This window comes from Phyllostomus discolor, chromosome 1 (genome assembly GCF_004126475.2).
Source record: "Phyllostomus discolor isolate MPI-MPIP mPhyDis1 chromosome 1, mPhyDis1.pri.v3, whole genome shotgun sequence".
Lineage (NCBI taxonomy): Eukaryota > Metazoa > Chordata > Mammalia > Chiroptera > Phyllostomidae > Phyllostomus > Phyllostomus discolor.
In genome coordinates, this window is record NC_040903.2 from 174,117,384 (window position 1) to 174,131,611 (window position 14,228).

Below are 14,228 nucleotides of genomic sequence, written 5' to 3' on the forward strand. Positions count from 1 at the left end.
TAACCTCAGCTGTCAACTGAGATCAACAATCTGCGCCTTGAATCCATATCTCAGGTCAATGGTCAAGGCCTGGCACTGGCTGGTGGCCATCTGAAGCCAGTGGTATCTGTGGATCGGGATCACAGCCACCTACCTGACAGCAGTGGTGGAGGGTACAAACTTATTCATAGTCACTTTAGATCACAGCCACACCAGGTTGCTTGTTCACAGTTTCTTCCAAGCACTATCCCTGTGGTCCTTATGACAGACCAGTGAGGAGAGGTCGCAATCCCTGATGCAGGGACCTCTCAGATCTCCATGTTGCAGGCCAGTCACAGGCACTTCAACACAATCAACGCAACTCTCAACTCTGTTCATAGTCAATCCAGACTAAAAACAAGAGATGTCACACTATCTTAGATCACAGTGGAGCATTGTCACCTCAAATCCCATTTATTTATTCAACAAGTAATTATTGAGCAGCTACTTACTATGTGCTCCAGGTATGTGCTAGAGTCCACGAATACTCAAAGATCAACCAGGCAAAGTTCCTGCCTCAGATGTCAGAATCTGGCCAGAGTGAGAGACAGAAAAAGGCCATCACAATGTGAGGTAAGCGCTTCATCTGAGGGAGACCACAGAGAAAGTAACTAGAGAATGGGATCATTTGTACAGATGGTGATCACAATCGCTCCAGATTAGAGGTCACTGTGACCCCCAGTTCATAATAGCCCCAAATCACAAATGTCCCACATTACAACTATCTTGAGACAAGCATTGCTCTGCTTGATAAACAACATGCTTTTGGTTTTTAGATAATGGGGATGCAGGGATGGAAGAAAGTTGGGAGCTGCCAAAGTAAGGCCTTTCCAGCAAAAATGGGTAGTGGTAAATGATACCAGAATTACCTGAGTTATCACTAGATATTTAAGCAAGACTCATCCCATACTCTGGCTCACTTTAGCTTCTCCACCTTGTTTCCTTGGCTATCCCTACCTGCTCCTCCAAGTTCAATGTGGGAATGTTCTTACATTAGTACATACCAGAATTGAACAATTAAACCCAGCCCTGATCCACCTGGACCCTTTTCCTGGCCCTCAAAGGCAGCTAGGATGGCTCATTTCTGCCATCCCACCCTTGGACAAATAATCTTTTAGCCTGAAGAAGAGTTTTTAACCGATCTATTAGCAAGTGTCGAGAACTAAACTATTTCTTTTTTTTAAGACTTTTAATTTATTCACTTAGAGAGAATGGAAGGGAGGGAGAAACAGTGAGAAACATCAATGTGTGGTTGCCTCTCACGTGGCCCCCCACTGAGGAGCCGGCCTGCAACCCAGGCATGTGCCCTGACTGGGAATTGAACCAGCAACCCTTTGGTTTGCAGCCCAAGCCCGATCCACTGAGCTACACCAGCCAGGGCAAGAACTAAACTATTTCAATTAACAGCAACCACTTATTGAGCACCATGAGAAAGCACTAACTCTACAGCTCCCCACTCCCGTTTTACAGATGAAAAGAATGAAAACTCAGAGATTGTACTAAGTTCGTTTATTTGCTCTGATTCAAAAGCTAGTGAGGGGCAGAGTTAGAATTTGAACCCAGAGCTGCCTGACCCTGTGCTTCATCTGGACTTAGTCGTGAAGGAGAAGGTCTCTGCCACAGCCTGCTGTCTGAAGGAGGGACCACCCTGACAGCTGCCTGGCAGACAAGTGGAAAAAAATGGGGAGCCACCTTCCTCCAACCTGTGCTGCCCAATATGATAGCCACGAGCCACATGTGGCTATTTAAATCTAAATTACTTAAAATAAAGTTAAAAATTTAGTTCCTTGATCCCATCAGCCACATGTCATATGCTTAATAGCCACATGTGGCCACTGGTTAGAGTATTGTACAGTGAGATTTCCCATCAACACAGAAAGTTCTGGTGAATGCTGTTTTACTCTCATTCTCACATACCTCAGAGTCAGGAAGGGGGTAAGCGTGTTTCTCTCCCGCCCCCAGTGCCATTTCTAAACCCCTCCCTCCTACAGCGCTGCCCCTCTTTCTGATGAAACCCTCATTATGACTCTTGGCCCCCTGCCTCTCTCTCATTCCTAAATTTTGTTTTACGTGGTGAGCTCAGCATTCATGTGATCACTTCCTTGACCTCCTCAGCACCAGTGCTGTTTTCCAAGCCACAGCAGCTGCCGGCTCCTATACCTGCAGTTACATACCCTTACCTAGGCTTTCACCAGAAACTGTGTCACTTCCAATATATAGACTCCTCTTTGTTTCACAATCTTTTTGTTAACTAATCCTCCCTCAATCATTCTTTGACCCTTTTCATGACCCCTTCTTCTCACTAATTTCTCACTATTCATTGGCCCTAGTTTTATGTTCCTTTCAGCTTCATTTCCATCACCCATCACTAGAACCACTCTCTTGCTCCATCTCCTCCCGTGGTGCTCGCCTGACAAAACCCCTAATCAAATAAACCCACTATCTGCTTGCTCAATGCTTTTGCTAGAGCAAAATCGTGTCACCAGGCAGATTATCTTCACTCCTTGTTCATGATTCCACCCTCAAATGTGTTCTCAGGAGTGCCTGGGGGTTCCTACCACATTTTCCCAATAAGTTTGCTTTTCCACTCTCCAAACGACTTGCACACCTACCTTCTCACTGCAAGGCCTCTACCCCTGTCATCTTAGCTGGTGGCCTAGCCTCTTTCTTTTTTCAAAGTGATATGACCTGCATTTTTCTTTTCTTTTTATTAAAGATTTTATTTACTTATTTTTAGACAGAAGGGAAGGGAGGGGAAAAGAGAGGGAGAGAAAAACATCAATCGGTTGGGACTTGCCCCAACTGAGGATTGAACCCACAACCCAGGCCTGTGCCCTGACTGGGGATCAAACCTGAGACTTCGCTTTGCTGGACAACCCCCACTGAGCCACACTGGTCAGGGTGCCTCTTACTCCCCCCGCCCGCCCCGTTTTATTGAGATATAATTGACACATGATATCGCATTTGTTTTAGATGGACAACAGGACAATTGGATGAATATCCCTAGCCTCTTATGTTACTGAAGAAATAGAGGCAAAGGGGAACTTTCTCTTAGTCCTCACAACCTGCAACCCTATCTGCCTCTCCACCCACCGGTATCTCTTCCTTCCGGGTACTCTGAGAAGTGGTCCCCTCCCTTGCAAAAGACCAGCTAATCCCTCCGCAGAAGCTAATGGACCATCCCCTTTCCTCTGTTCAAGAACCTGGCTCCTACAATGTAATCTTCCCCTTCAGCACACAAACATGCTTTCCCATCCTCAAAAAAAAACAACCATTCTGAAAAAACAGTTTGGCGGTTTCTGAGAAAACTAACCATGCAACCACTAGGTGACCAAGGAACTGCACTCCTGTCCCAAAGAAATGAAAACTATGTTCACATTAAAAAAAAAAAAAACCTTATGCATGTATGTTCACAGCACCTGTATTCACAACAGCCAAACATCAGAGTCGGCCCAGATGGCCTTCAGCGCATGAATGGTCAAACACACCATGCTACAACCACACCTTGGAACACAACTCAGCAATTTTCAATTTAAAAATGATGTACATATGTAATAGGTTTGCACTCAGGTAAAAATCACATATAAACGCAATCACTGCACTTAGCGACAACGGCAACAACAAATACGAGTTAGGTACAAGGCAGGAGAGTACTTTAGTCCCTGGGAGCTGCTCTTGCAAGCATGAGAGTGACAAACTCCAGGGAACAAACACAGGTAAGTGGAAAGAGAATGTATGACAAGAGGTAAGACAGAGGCTGGAAGGTAATCAGTGGACCCTATTTAGGGACTCAGCATCTGCAGGATTTCATTCAAAAAGCTGTATGGCTCCATGTGTTTCAGACAAACCTGAGCTTGGCCACTGGTGGTTGATAGGACTTTGGACTAGTCACGTGGCTGCGGAGGGCTTGTCTGTTGCTCAGTAAAAAGCAGGGGCCGTGGCACCCACCCTCCAGGACTGTCATGGGCATTAAGTAAAATAGCCTATGTGAAAGCACCTGGCCCAGTGCCTAGAAAATGTTCCAAAAATGTAAATTCACTCCCACTTATCTCTTTATAAAAATCTGCTCTCCAGACAAGAATTAATTTTTAAAAAAGCTAATTAATAATGATAAAATTCATGAGTGCTTACTTATGCTCAAAGGAAAGAAAGAGAAAGGAGAGAGAGAAATAAGAACATTATTTACCACCTTTAGAGAATTTCAAGGAACCAACTGATTTTTCTGAAAACTGGCAAATAAAGGGAGAGAAGTCAAAGCATTTAACTTGCCTTTCTCATGTGAACTGTACTTCAGGCTAACAAAACTGTTGATGTGAGATAATTATTCTGAAAACTGGTAAGAGGAATAAGCATTCAACCTGGTTTTTAAAAGATTTTATTTATTTATTTTTAGAGAGGGGAAGGAAGGGAGAAAGAGAGGGAGAGAAACATCAATGTGTGGTTGTCTCTCGTACACCCCCCACTGGGGACCTGGCCTGCAACCCAGGCATGTGCCCTGACTGGGAATCGAACCAACAACCCTTTGGTTCACAGGCCAGCATTCAGTCCACTGAGCCACACCAGCCAGGGATGGACCTGATTTTTCTTACACACAAGCCCCAAGGTTACAAATCAGGTAAGAATGAGAGAGAATAACAGGACGTCAACATTTTACAAACCATGCAACTGTGATCATCAAAGGTTCACAATGGAGAGAGACTCAGGCTGGCAAATGCCTCCTGATGACAGGACACATCAACCACCTATGAACATTCTAGATAAAACCTTTAACCTGAATCAGAGCAGGCCTTTCTATCGAACTACAGTTTACAGAAAATACAAGGAGACAAAGGAATGCAATCAGCAAAACCCGGAATACAGGAAATTTCTAAAGGACAAAACCTCCCTTCACTGAAAGGGGGGGTATGGGGAGGATCTGGAGATTCAGGCAGGGTTAGGAGGCTTATCCACCAAAGGTAACCAGGGACCTTGTAGATGGGGATTCCAAGACTGTAAAATGTGTATCAGGGAATTTGAACACTGACTTGATATTAAGAAATAATTATGGGGGTGGGCAAAAATGGGTGACGCTACAAACTTTCAGTGAGAGACAGTAAGTCCCGGGACCTGGAGCACAGAGGACGTGGCGCGCAGGGCACAGGGCGCGTGGCACGGCGACTGCAGTTAACGCGCATTGTGCTGTGCATTTGAAAGCTGCTGGGAGAGGACGTCTTAAAAGCTCTGGTTACAAGAAAGAAAATTGTAACTGTGCATGATAATGGATGTTAACTGACTTATTGTGGTGATCATTTTGCAATATATACATGTATTGAAGCCTTATGTTGTACACCTGCAACTAACACAGTATTATATACCTACTGTACCTCAATTAAAAAAAAGAAATAATTATTTTTAGGTCTGATTGTTTAAAAAGAGTCTTTATCTTTTAGTGATACACGCTGAAAAAAAAAGCTAATTTTTTAGCTTTTTCCTGTCCCATAAAAAAGCTGAAATATTTATGAATGAAGTAATCTATCTGAGGTTCACTCCAAAAGAACCAATCGGAGAGTATGGAGGAAACCAGTAGCTATGAGTTGATTGTTGCATTGTGCTTTTAAATTTTATGCCAGTTTGACACTTTTCATAATAAATTTTAAAAACAAGTAATAATAACAACAACAATGACGACTCTCAAACACAAGTCTGACACCCACCCGCCTCTCCACACAGGCTGCCCGGCCGGAGTGGGCTTTCCGTCCTCCTACCATGTGACTGCAGGAACTTCTCCCGGAGCTGGCCGCTGCTGTCCTGCCGGGACCCTCCCCTCCCTCTTCCACGACCCCGCCTCCCCTGAGCCACTCTTGGGCTGCTGCTGCTTCCCCGTGGCCTTTTCCACTGCGCCCACCCGACCTGCCCTGCGACTGTCGGATTTCCCCAGGGAGCCTCTCCTCTGCTTCCCGGGATGATCGATCTCAGTCGTTCCCCTGAGTTTGCGTCTTACCCGTGGTCAGATGGTCCCCAAATCTGTCTCGGGCCTAGGGTCCTCCTTCAGGCAATAGACATATGGGCCATATGACATGACATATGGCAAGGCCAGCCTGGCATCTTTATTAAATGGCTCCAGCCTCACCCTCAATCCCACCTAGCACCTTGAACCCAGTCCTTCCCCAGGGGTCCCCTTCTGTCCCAGCTCCACAAACGGTCCCCCACCATCTGCTGCACAGGCAGGCACCCCGGTGCTGTTAGAATTCCTCTCTTCCCCTCACCCCTCTTCTCTTCTCACACATCATCACACCAAACCCTGGCATTTGTGTCTCCAAAACGGTTGTATTTACTCTGCATCTCTTCCGCCCTGACCCCACCCGCTACATCCTGTTCGCTCCGAGACCACCTGCAGCCTCCTAATGGCCTCCTTGTCTCCTTCCGGTCCTCTTCCAATCCATTCCCCACAGAACTGCCAGGGCAACTGATATTTTAAGTGCTTAAAAATGTCTAGATGGTATCAGAATTACACGTTGAAACCCTCCGATGGCTGCCTACCTCACTTGCAGTGAAACCCAACTCCTCGCCTGTCCCGTACAGGAGACCCTGCAGGGTGTGAGCCCTCCACTGCTCTAGCTGCTTGACTTCTGGAGCGACTCTGCCGCCTTTGCAGGGTTTCAGCCATGACAAGCTGCTTTATGGGTGAGGGCATTTATTCTTACTATATTCCCCTGGTCTGGACTGTGCTCCCAGCAGATCTGCATGAGGTTGGCTCGCCATCCTGGAGGCCTCACCTCACATGCTGCTTGCTCCTCAGAGAACACCTGGGAGCATCGCTACACCCTGGGCGTCTCCCTCACAGCAGCAACCACACCTGCAATCACTCGGTCAGTTGCTTCCGTGTCCATCGGGTCTTTTGCCCTTTAGACCAAAAGCTTCTTGAGGGTAAGAAGTGAACAGCCTGGCCATAGTAAGCATTTTATTGTGGTCAAATTCAGTGACTATTTCAGAAAGCTGGAAAACTTACAGTAAAGTTGGGGAGACGTTATTTGCAGGAATGAAACAAGTAGGAAGCGAAGGCAGACAGAAATTAGTGCAAACGTGTGCTGCTCAGCCTGTGAGTGCAAGAGTGCAGAAAAAACGAGCGTCAGCTTCTTTGCTAAGAACAAAGACAACTTGAATACCACCTTTTCAAGGTGCAAATGGAGCCCGAGGCACTAAAAAAAAATGAAAGGAATGTTCTAAAAGGCCCAAGCAAGATCAGGATGCCAAGAAACAGCATTTCTTCTGCTGTCTCCCTGGGTTGTGCCCAAGCTGCCTCTGGAAATTGTGGACGGTCACAGAACAACAACCCTCCCTCCCTCTCCTGCCGGTGGTTGGCCTTGAGCTGGGCACATGCACTCTCTGGGCTTCAGCCTCTCACCTGAATTTTGAGTTGCTTGAGGGCTCTTTCCTGCTCTGAAGTGGCTGCTTTTATGTGGTCGAGCTACATGGGGGCGGAAGTCGCTTAAGGGATGAAACCTGATGTCAGGGGGAAGAGACTGGTTTTCAGGACCCATCCCACCCATGTCCTGAGCATGTTGAGTGTGGCAGGGATGGGAGGAGGATCCGCCAGCCTCGCCTCCCAGGGTCCAGCTTCCATTCCACTTCTCACTCCCTCCCTCAGGACCCCGGGAGGGCGGACGGGGGAGCCTGGGGTGGGGGAAGGCTGGCTTTCAGAAGTGGCAAGGACCTGAGAGGGGCCCTGCCTCTTGGCTCCTGAGTGGGAAATGCCTGGCAGACAGCAAGGCAGTAGGGAGCGCTAGAGCCATGGTGGAGCAATGAGCAGGACGCTATTTTAGACCAACAGGAAAAACAAAAGTAGTGGTTGCCACCAGCTTCCCAGCCCCCAGAGACTGGAGATGACGAGCCAGTACGCTCTGTTCTCTGAGGAAGAGCCTGTGGGCCCCGCACACTTCATCCCTGCCCTCCCAGCCCACTGGCTGGCGCTGCGCAGAAGGGAGAAGGAGACCTCGGAACTGGCGCTCTGTTCCAGCATTGTCCGGTGCTCAGGACTTGCTTTCCCCTCGGGAGAAAAACTCCAGGAAAAAATGACCCTTCCCACCCACTTTCACTGGCCAAAATCTCTATCAAAGCCTGGCTTCAGCCGCTCCTACTAGGAATTGCACCCAAGCGGGAGTGCCGTGGCTACCACACACAGGGAAGAGGCAAACCTTGGAAACGGGAAGAGTCGTCAGCCCTCTGAAGTCCCACAGGGTGGCGGGAAAGTAGGGAAAGGCCTGAGGAAGGCCAAGCTTCAGGGGAAGCCAACGGGGAGGGAGGGTGTGCGGTGGGAGCCGGGCGCCAGGGGTCGGCGCCCAGGGCCTGCCAAGGAGCAGCGCTGGGCCCTGGGCTTGGTGCCCGGTCTCTGATCTGCCGCATTGTTCAGCTATTTCCTTCCCTGGAAGTAGTAAGGGGGGGGGGGGGGCGGGCACCGCAGGCCGGAGTAAATGGAGCAGGGTGGAGCTTCTACTGGGGGAGGGGACCTCGGGTCCATTCCCATGACCCATGACTGGCTGCCCTTCCGGCCACCCCTGGACTGCGTGGGAAAAGGTCTTGGAAGTGCTGGGGACAGTGCGTGTGTGTGTTTTCATTTGTGTCTGACTGCCTTGCTCGGCTCTAGTCACAGGACAAAGCCCTTTGAGAAACAGTCACCAGTTTACGTTCCCACTGGACTCTGCCCTGGGAGAGGCGCATGAACCCGCCCCAACGCCTGAGAGCAAGACCCTGGGGGCTATGGGTCCAGCTCCCTGGAGGAGCCTTGGCTTCTAGCAAATCCAGGTTGGCTGACTTCCTGGATTTACGAGGATGCTTCTGGAACCTTCTGCTAAGATCCCAGTTTCCTGGCAGAACTCTATTAATAGCTGGGTGTTGCGAAGCAGGTGGGAACCGGTCATGGGCAGTGAGGTCAACCATTCCCACAGCATCTCTCTAAGAAGCCCAGAGCCCCTCACAACCACGTAGACCTGAGAGCCAAGCGGCATGCCAGAGGGTATGTGCCGGTCCAGTGTTCCACCTTCAGCCAAGAAGCCTTAAAGCAGAAATCACAAACCAGCTGCCCACAGGCCACGTGCGTCCTGCAGACACATGCCTTGTTTAGCCAGAATAATGCTTAAGAAATTTTTGAGCCAACATTGAGAGATTTCACACAAAAATCTCAATTTCTACAGTCTCTCGAAAAATTAGAAGATGTGGCAAACATTGATACCGTATTGCCCCAAAGCAACAGGTGGTTGGGCTGAGTGAGACTGCTCCTTTAGAGGGAGCTTGTCCTCTAGCCGAGGCTAAGTATCTGCTGCTGTTGCTTCTGACCCTCACATGGTTAGTACATAGTTTCTGTGTCCTCATCTCTATCAAAAATGATGATGTAGCTCTGACTGGTGTAGCTCAGTGGACTGAGCTTGGGATGCAAACGAAAGGGTTGCCAGTACCCGGTCAGGACACATGCCTGGGTTGCAGGCCAGGTCCCCAGTAGGGGGCACGTGAGAGGCAACCACAGATTGATGTTTCTGTCCCTCTTTTTCTCCTTCTCTTCCCCCTCTCTAAAAATGAATAAATAAAACCTTTTTAAAAAAGACAACATAAAAGAAAGAGGGCAACCTGTTTCTAGAGAGAATATTTCTCCTCAGCCAGGTATATCTGTGAGCAAATAAAGATGGGATTTAGTGTCTGCTCACCACCTTTTCCACACAATCCCTTCTACCTTCCAGTGATGTGGCGCTTAATGCCACCTCCTGACAATACTATGTCACAGGCTGTGTGTCAAAACTGCCTCCATGCCTTCCCTCACCCCAAAACCATAACTGTCATTTTCTCAGCAAGCAAATCCCGGTTGCAGGCATAAAGGAGTAATGTCATTGAGCAATCCCCAGCTCACACCCTAGCCCCAGGGTGCTAATGGCCTTGCAATCCAGCTGGACTCCCTCGCTGGGGGTGTTCTCTCACGCAGAGGCTTGCGACATGTGCGTGTGAATACACAGAAACGCATCTGATGGAGTGAACACTGAAAACCAAGGTCACCTCTGGGAAGGTGGGAGGGCACTGGAAATGGGGGTGATGGCCCCAAGCCTATCCACAAAGTTTTAAAATTTTTACAAGGAGACTGTATCATGCAACACTTGCATAATTAAAATGAATATGACACAGAAATACCTTATCCTAGGAACTGTTAGTCTCACCCTAACTCGCCTTTCCAGCTTATCTCAGATTACTCCCTGCCTTGAACTGGTCCACTCAGTTCACTGAATGTGCCCCACTTCTGCCACCAAACCTTTTCTCTCTCTCCTTCCTACCCAGAATGCCTCTCTCCTCCCCCTCCTCCTCTACCAAGCTAAATCCAGCCCATCCCCCAAGACAGTAGTCTCTTAGCCCTGGCTGGTGTAGCTCAGTGGATTGAGCACAGGCCTGTGACCCAAAGTATCGCCGGTTTGATTCCCAGTCAGGGCACATGCCTGGGTTGCAGGCCATATCCCCAGTATGGGGTGTGCTAGAGGCAACCACACATTGCTGTTTCACTCCCTCTCTTTCTCCCTCCCTTCCCCATCTCTCTAAAATAAATAAGATCTTAAAAATAAAAAAAAAGACAGTAGTCTCTCAGCAATTTAGCTTGTATACACCCTAAACAAAACTTTAAAATGATGTGCCCATCAATAAAGCTGGCTTAAAAAAACCATATTCTCTTTACAATAACTATCTTCTCTTGAAATTTTAAATTAAATTTTTTTTCCAACCAGGTTTAAACAGTTGCAAAGGATGCGATTTCTAGTGTATTGGAAATATTGACTTTAAAATGTGTATTAAATGTATCCAGTGGAATCACAGATATTTGGAACCCATCATCAACTATTTGCAAAATATATAATAAACAAACTCTCCTTCTACAGAGGAAAATTTATATTATTGCATTTTCTCCTGAGCTCATATTTTCTTTCTATTTCCCCCACGTAATGCTACCCTAATGTAATATGAAGTTTATGCTTGGAAGTATTTTATTGATCATCAAACTATGTATCTTCATCATAAAAGTATACTTCAACTAAAATTTTATTTTATTTTCCCTTATTTCTGTGTCCATAGGGACCTAGAGTTTAATATTTTCTTCTGGATTGACTATCATTAAAATTATTAGTTCACCGTGAGAACATAAGCATATTACAAATGATAGAGAACTGTTAAACATTAAAAGTAAAATTTTACAGGAAACACAACTCATATTGAAATAGATGTGTGCATGCCGGAATGAGACAGTGATCGGCATTAATTTTATTTCCACATTTAATTTTTATAGACGCTAATGCTGAGAACTCATACGAATAAGAGCGCGGAAGCAGCGGGCTCTCTGGTGGAGGCACCCGACTCCACCAGCAGGGGGCGGCTGACTTTGTTTCACCTCCTTCAACTACTGAAAGCAAACTACTGGGGAATCTTTGACTTGCTTTTGAGTCATTCATTTTCTCAATATTGAAATCACTATTTAAAATTATCTGGAGCCCCAGAGACTTCTACTCACCAAGACAACATAGCACAGTCAGATTTAGGTTGGGCGAGAGGTGAGCCCTTTGCATACAGTCTAGGCTAAGTTATGCTGTACTAACCAGCAAACTCAAAATCTTAGTTGCTTAGACCAACAAAGGTTTTTTTCTGTCTCCTCCACCCTCAGCCCCAGCTCACGATTCATGTGCATCACAGGTCAGTTGGAGATTTTCTTTAGTTTTGTTTTTTAATTGATGTAGAGCTGGAAGTTCTGATCCAGGCCATTGTCACTCGGGGATCCAGATTCCACCATCTGAAATGTCATCAGTCACCACGGCAGAGAGGAAGTAAGAAGGGGAATCCTACATGGGCTCCAAAGTGCTTCCACCCCAAAGAGATACATTTTTGCTCGCATTTCATTGGCCAGAGCAAGTTGCATGTCCTTGAAAGGGTGGGGAAGTACGTGGAAGGCGAACAGGGAAAATGGGCAAACAGCACCGTGGGGACCACACCTCCCTTCTGTTAGGTGGGAGACCAGCAGCTGTGAGAATGCAGGGAGGAGAGGCCCTCTCAGGCAGAGAACAGCGCTTGCTGAGCATGTGTTCTGGAAATCGATCCCTTCAGCCTAACCCTGCCACCCACCCTTAGAAAGGCCTTTTCGTATCTCTAGCAGCCTCTGTACCCAAGTGTGGAGTCCGTCCATGGCTGCCTTTGCAAAGCTTTCCCTGACCCTGTCGATTCAGGGCCTCTCCTGGGTCCCTGCTGTCATTATTGCTTACTGGACAATATCCCTTTGGAAGCTGCTAGAAGCTGGTTACTTTTATAGGTGTGTATCACATTTTCTTAACAATCTGTAGTCTCTTTGAGGATGGGAATCATATATCTGCACGTTTTTATACCCCTCACACCATCTAGCAAGGGAGCCAGGACACATGAGTTCTGCTTGATGGTGGAATGGGTCGCTCTCTGTGCGCCTCAGTCCCCTCCTCTGCGAAGCTGGGACGGTGAGGCTTGCCCTGATAGTGGTGACTGAGAGGTAGAGAAGCTCCTCCTGTCCCACTCCACTTGCCCTGCCAGGGATCCCTGCACTTCTGAAAAGCCGTGTGTGAGGAGGAGCCACTGGAGGCTCTTGAAAACGTCTGAGGAAAGTGGGTTTAGGCAGATCCTCAGTGACTGTTGAGTGGCTGGGGGACCTGGGAGATGTGTGTGTGGAGGAGGGGGTGTAGGGTAGAAGCAAGTTCAGGTAGAAAGTCGATCCTCTGATCCAGAGGTGAGGCAAACAGCACCCACTGGGAAGTGGGGCAAGAAATGGTGAGCCATACTGCACCTTCAGGGAACGACCCCAGATGCCTTCCTGAACCCCCAAGCCTGGATTCAAGATCCACCTGCAACCTTGGCAGAGAGAGGGCGATCACAAACAAGCCTCACGTGTGCCAGTCAAAACAAATCATTTCCTGTGCCTACCCTGCCCTCTTGTGGCCTTTTAAGGCATTGCCAATACATTCTGGTGCCTCATGAGGAGATGGGAGGTTGATATGGGTGAAAGGAATATGGCCAAAGGTGTAGAAAAAGAAGGGAACAAAAGAGGGAGAGGACGGAGACCTACACATTCATGGGGGTAACTGAGCACTTGGAGTCCATCTTTGTCCCCAGCCTCACTGCAAACAGTGAGAAACTAGAACAGATCTTTGAGTTGCAAACCAACATCACATGGCTGTATTTTAGCTTTACCTCATGTAACAGTTTTTAATTTTTTGGTGGGTTGTTAACATCAATATCAGGAATTTTCACATTAAAATTCAGTTCCTCTTGAGAAATCAAAACAGCGAGTCATATGGGTCCCCTATCCTGCGGATCAGCAGCTGCCTGCGGCTGAGGACAAGCCTCTGCCCCTTCCGGTGGGACGTGAGGTCTCCTGCCACCAGTCACCGGGGCTGCCTCCCTCTGTCCCATCAACCCCGCTCCCGCACGAAGGCTGGCAGTTCATGATGGGGAGCAAGGCCAAACAATCTCAGGATGGGGCCCACCAGTCACCCATGTCTGACTCGCCTCCACTACACCCTCATAACAAGCGGACAGGCCGGAACAGCCGGCGTATACTTGAAGACTTTGGGGGACAAGAAAGTCATTGCCCATTAAGGCAGCCCCTTATGCCTTCGCGGAGCTCTGGCTGCCTTCACAAGGCGGGAGCCTCCATGGAGGCTGCATTCCCACAGAGACACGTGCCCAGAGAGGAGCGGGGCCTGTGTGCCACGTGACTCAGCAGTGAAGTGGCCAGCTAGCAGACACGGGGGAGGTGACGCCAGGTCCCCTACACGTGTTGGTGAGTGGTGATGGTAGGACCTGCGCCCAGGGGAACTTCCAGCCTGGGTGGGCTGCAGCAAGGCTCGCACAGGTGAGAGCAGTCAGTGTCTGAGGTGCTGACAGCTATCCGGACACCTGGGGACAGTGCGCTGAGCAGGGGCATCCAACTCTGAGCTCCAGGGAGCTGCGTTCCTGACATTCAGGTGGGTAAACGTCTCCCACGTGTGCGAAATCAGACCTGTAAGCTCGGAAAATATCAACTGTGGTTACTGAGTTCTGTGCCCTTCCTGGCACATTACTATGGACTTCCAGGAGTTTAATTTGCAAGATGGAAGGGCATTCAGGTAATCATCTTTTATAAGCCATGAGTCAGGACACCTGAGTTTTATGTCAGTTCTGCATACAAACTTGGGCACACGTCTTTGCCTCTTAGG